Below are 6000 nucleotides of genomic sequence, written 5' to 3' on the forward strand. Positions count from 1 at the left end.
AGCGAGTCATCGGTCTCTTCGGATTAGGGAAGGATGGGGAAGGAAGTCGGCCGTGCCCTTTGAAAGGAACCATCCCCACATTTGCCTGGAGCAATTTAGGGAAATCACGAAAAACCTAAATCAGGATGGCCGGACGCGGGATTGAACCGTCGTCCTCCCAAATGCGAAACATTGAAGAGATAAGTGCAATGGTGTTCCGCTGGTTTGCGACAGGTGCCACAACTTGGACTCCGCTGATCTTTTGGTGATGTAGGAGAACCACGGACGTAGCCAAAAGGAGGGGGGGGGGGAGGCGTACTGAGGGTCCGGACGCCCCTCCTCCCACTCACCTAAATAAAATTATACACTACCTAATTGCCGTGTAATATTAAAAGTTTGGAACTAGCATAACATGTGAACATTGTTGTACCAATGAGATGTGACTGTAACGATTGACCTCGGCGTCATAAGCGCAGTCGCTTAGCTTATCCCATACATATTCCTGCCCTATGAATTCTACATAAGCATCATTCTACTTGAGTGAAATCTGTACACAGATAATGTCGTCCATAGGTATTTTGACTGTCTCAATTAACTAGCAGTGAATCTCGTAGGGAGTTGGCTCAACGTGCCTACGACATTTCAAACCATTTACAACGACGTTTCAAACCATTTATAATACAGAAAACAAATTACTGAGGCGGGCTATAAACTATGATCGATACTCACAAAGTTGCACTCTCCCGACTGCTTGCCACAAGTCCCATACAAGTGCGGCAGCCAGATGACAAACTGTGAAACAAAACAACTGCATTAAATTGCATATAAATTTGGAAATTCACAGCATGTGGTAGCAAGGCGTATTTCCAAATTTTGCCTGTCTTCAAACTCAAATTTATATTTGTACGAGTAGCAAAGATCATTTTTCCTGTTTTATAGAAGATATCAATAAAAACCCAATGATGATACTGAAACTGCAGCGAAACATATATCTGGGGAGTAAAAAGAAAAACTGTGTTTTACTCAACGCGGAGGCTCTCAAAAAAAAAAAAAAAAACTACCAGGAGAAAGTTATTTGAAAGGAGGCGACCTCCGCGTAATATACAAGATGGCTCGTACGGAACTCTGGAGATGGAATTAATTTGCTGAATCGACGACATATTTGCAAAAATTGAACATTTCCTTGCTTTATTTCATCAGTTCTCTGAGAAACTGAGGTGAAAAAAGTTTCCGGTACCGGGAATCGAACCCGGGCCTGCTGGGTGAGAGCCAGCTATCCTAACCACTAGACCATACCAGAGACTGAGGTATAAATCTGCATATCTGTATTACTATCTGAAGCAATACAGCTTAGTCTGTATCAGAAAATATAGTTTCATTGATCTTAATGATTTTTTATTCCTATTAGTAGTCATGTTTCCATGTGCACTACGGAAACTCATACCCAGCTCACTCCTACTTGATCCCGATAATGAAAGATCTGCGGGGACATCATTACGCTTCTGATGAAGACGTTGAGAGAACTGTGAGACTGTGGTTGCGGAGTCAGTGTCGACTTCTTCCGTGACGGCTTCTGAAAACTTGTTCATCGTTGGCAGAAATGTGTCCAATTGGCTGGTGATTATGTGGAAAAGTGAATATTGGTAATTAAAGATCACATTGTAAAGATTATTTCTGCGTTTGATTCATTAAAATATTGCTATCCAAACCCAGTTAACGAAGGTGGAGGCATTACTATTCATTCAACCCTGGCTTATTGAGATTCCCATTCATTTTTAAAGGTTTGTGACGATACGTCGCTAGCTGCCTCTTTTCGTGCAAGTCGTCACTGGACCTGTGAACGTCGTTCGTACCACGAACAAGTAGCGAAGCGAGAACAGCACTGACACCACGATACTGCCGAACTGAAGCGAGTTGTGCCGACCGACAAAATGCCACACCGCCTTGCTAAATGAAACGTCAGCACTGTGCCGCGTATATCCGGGAAGGATCGAGCACAGCTGAGAGGGGCCGGGTTTCGGCGCGCACGCCGCCCGCACATCCGGCTCGCGTGCGGTTTGGAAAATAGTAGCCATCTTAACTCCGCTGACCATCCAAAGACGTTGTCACAGTATAGAGTAACACTCCTTTTACAACATCTTTGCATTGTTTTTCCACATAAGACAATAACATACACACTTTACAAAAAAGTTCTATTAAGACTGAGCTGACGAGGCTTTTTGCTGCTTGTATTTATAACCTCGTCAAAGAACTACTAAGCAGAGATGTGGTTTATAAGTCAGGCATCCATTTGTTATCGTAATTTGTGCAAAAAAGTTATTAATTTCCATCGAGTGACATAATTTAACAGGTCATTAAAATGACAGATTTGTCAACTTGTCAGAACAATTCTTTGTTGCAAAAAGGCCGTTTTTCCAAGGTACATCTATTGACTTCTCTCATTTGCACACATAAGTAAATAACGTGATTTATTAAAAATTACAGTGGTTCTCGTTTAAAATAGATGTCTCTACGTGAATAGTGAGTGAAAATAGTCCTAGTGAATAAATAAGTTTCACTGGGTAATTTTTATTTAAGGAGATCCAAAATACGTAAGTTGACCAATATGATTCGTGCTTCATATTAATTATTTCAGTTGAGTATAGTGTTTTTACATAAAGACATCTGCTTATCAGTGTTCAAGTGATCTTAACTTTTGTGAGGGTCAGTTATTAGTTATATTTTAATGGGTTGACTGTTTATGTAGACATGTTATGCAAGCATTGCTAACATAAACAATTAATTTTCTGTTATCATAATTGCTAGTTAAACTGGTTGAATTAGGAGGGTATCGCATACTTCGTTATAATAAAGCCTTTAATAGGTTCAGTTACACCCTCTACCTCCTCCTCCTATATTATGTTTGCAGCTGTTCTCATTTCGAGTTCTGGTATATTTACTTCATCTTCTTTGGTGAAGGAATTTCGGAAAACTGCATTTAGTAACTCCACTTTAGTGGCGCTGTCATCAGTAACATTACAGTCGCTGTCGCGCAGTAAAGGTACCTACTGAGCCCTTCCGCTGGTTTACTTAACATAGGACCAGAATCTCTTTGGATTTTCCGACACATTTCTAGAGAGAGTTTCGTTGTGAAAACTATTAAATGCATCTCGCACTGAAATCCGCACCAAATTTCGAGCCTCAGTAAAACTTCGCCAGTCTTGGAGATTCTGCGTCCGTCTAAATTATACGTGTCTTTTTCGGTGCTCCTGCAGCAGCTTTCTGGGTCGTGTTTTGTGCACCATGGGGGATCAGTTCCGTCTCTTATTAATTTATTAGGTATGAATCTCTCGAGTGCTGTTGATAGTATTTCTTTGAATTTCAGCCACATATGGTCTTCACTTACATAGTTTGATAGGATTGGAGACTGTCGCTTAGAAAGACGTCAACCGAATTTTTAACTGCTTTTATAAATAGATATATTTCGCGTTTACTTTTGGTGAATTTCTTTGTTACGGAATTGAGCCTCGCTACGACTGTGTGCTCACTAATACCTGCATCCGTCGTGATGGTCAGGATTATTTGTGGCTAACAGGTCAAGTGTGTTTTCGTAACCATTTACAATTTGAATGGCCTCGTGAACTAATTGTTCAAAATAATTTTGAAAAAAGCATTTAGAACAATTACGGAAGTCGTTTTCTATCCACAGTAGGGTCTGAAAACGTATTTTTGTCAACATGCAGAAGGTAGATTGAAGTCACTGCCAACTACAATTGTATGAGTAGCGTACCTATTTGTGATGAGACTCGAGTCTTCTTTGAGCTGTTCAGCAACTGTTTCATCTAAGACCGGAGGTCGGTAAAAGGGGCCAGTTATTAATTTATTCAGGTTGTCGAATATAACCTCTGCCCATCACAGGAACTATCTGCTTCAATGTCGCTTGTCAGCTGGAACACACATTACATTATTTTTCCTTATGTTGTGCTTCTTGTTTCTGTTGTAGTGCAGATCATTACAATTACGGCTTTTCTCTCCAAAACCTAGGATGCTTTCTCTGTGTCCCTGTAAATACCAGAGCTGAACAATGTAGAACCACAACGTACGACCGTCCGGGGTGTCCGAGCGGTTCTAGGCGCTACAGTCTGGAACGGCGCGACCGCTACGGTCGCAGGTTAAAGTCCTGCCTCGGGCATGGATGTGTTTGGTGTCCTTGGGTTAGTTAGGTTTACGTAGTTCTAACTTCTAGGGGACTGATGACCTAAGACGTTAAGTCCCATAGTGCTCAGAGCCATTTGGTTTGAACAAGGTACGTTATAAGCTTAGTATTCTGTATTACTTCATTTCCTTATTTCTAATATTTTAAAATTGTACGTCGACTTTAGATGACAATCATAGTTGTTCTTTATTTAGTGAACGTATTTTCAGTCATGTTTTGAACATTGTCCCGCTACACTTTATTAAATGATGTTTCGCCGCAAGGGATATCGGATTTTAGAGAGTAAATTAATATGGAGTACGTCGTTCTTCTTTTCAAATATTGCCATACCGATTCCTTCGTTCCTTATTGTATTTCGGGCATGCAGTTGTAGTAATTAAAGTAGGCACAAATGCAGTGATCAAAAATAAATGATTAGCGAACATTAGCATTCTCTCGCATTCTCTTTACATCGTTCCTTTCTTGTTGCTCCCATGGCGATGGACTGTTTGTAACGCAATCAGCAAGCATGAAAAGAAGCTAGCAAAAGACAGAGGGATCTATATTTTTATACTTGATAGAACTGATTACACACTGACATAATCGTCGGTATTGCTTTCGTTTCCCAAAAGTTATAAATATTTCGATTTCGGAAAAGAAGCTCTGTATTTGGCCAAGATGCCGAAGAAGCAGGTCCCTTACGTACTGGTTGTATCGAGTAAGATGTGGGGACGGCGGTTTGAAAAGCGAACAGTAGAAGTTCGAGGAAGGGCGTCCCTTACCTGAGGGATCGGTACTTGGTGAAGGGGCAAGTGTGGCAAATGTCCGGCATTCAAAAGATACCATTAATACTGGAACGTCTGTAGCCGCGACTGTTTTTGGATGCGAAAGGCAATGCCGCAGCTTATTGGGGTGGGGGTGGGGGGGGGGGGGGGGGGCGTTGTAGCGGCCGTGTGCAGCAGCCCCTAGCCAGGAGAATGGAGCTGCGGGGCGGAGTTGTAGGCGAGCAGAATGCAGAGGGCGCTTTGCGATGCAGCCGGCGCCGCTCGCTCACACACACAAACACACATACGGCAGAATTCCCCGCGAGCCGTCACGTGACCCTGCTGGGACGAGCGGCGCATCAGCAATGCGTCTGGACTGGGAGGGTGGGGGGGGGGGGGGGAGGGGTGGAGAAGTGGGGCCGGCCGAGTCACAGTCACGCCCGGGGCAGACACAAACGGCGGCTGTGGCTGCGTGCGTGGGGCGCCTGCGTGCGGTGCGTGACTCACGCCTCGCCGACCACACGACCTGATCTGGTCGCACAGCCAGGGTCGTGCAGGGGCCGCGCCAGGGCGGCGTGTAAACCACAGAGCGTCGTGAATGGCGGGCAGTGTAGCGAGGAAGGGGGGCCACTTTCTGTCAACTGAATTGTGGATTAACCTTCTCGTAACATACAGATGCTAATCACTTGACAACAATGCAGGAGACACACAGAAACGTGCAATACAACTTTACGCACATAAAACTACACTACTGGCCATTAAAATTGCTACACCGAGAAGAAATGGAGATGATAAACGGGTATTCACTGGACAAATGTATTATATTAGAACTGACATGACATATTCACGCAGTTTGGGTGCATAGATCCTGAGAAATCAGTACAGCTTCAACGCAATACCACAGTTCATCAAGAGTAGTGACTGGCGTATTGTGACGAGCCAGTTGCTAGGCCACCATTGACCAGACGTTTTCAATTGGTGAGAGACCTGGAGAATGTGCTGGCCAGCGCAGCAGTCGAACATTTTCTGTATCCGGAAAGGCCCGTACAGGACCTCCAACATGCGGTCGTGCATTATCCTGCT

The 6000-nt window shown here is 43.5% G+C and overlaps 1 non-coding gene across 1 annotated transcript; it reads right to left on the reverse strand.

Moving 5' to 3' along the window:
* Positions 1 to 1207: 1207 nt before the first annotated feature.
* Positions 1208 to 1279, reverse strand: Trnae-cuc (transfer RNA glutamic acid (anticodon CUC)). Its single transcript has one exon. It is a non-coding gene; the product is annotated as a tRNA-Glu (tRNA).
* Positions 1280 to 6000: the final 4721 nt, after the last annotated feature.

This window comes from Schistocerca serialis, chromosome 10, assembly GCF_023864345.2.
Source record: "Schistocerca serialis cubense isolate TAMUIC-IGC-003099 chromosome 10, iqSchSeri2.2, whole genome shotgun sequence".
NCBI classification, from domain to species: domain Eukaryota; kingdom Metazoa; phylum Arthropoda; class Insecta; order Orthoptera; family Acrididae; genus Schistocerca; species Schistocerca serialis.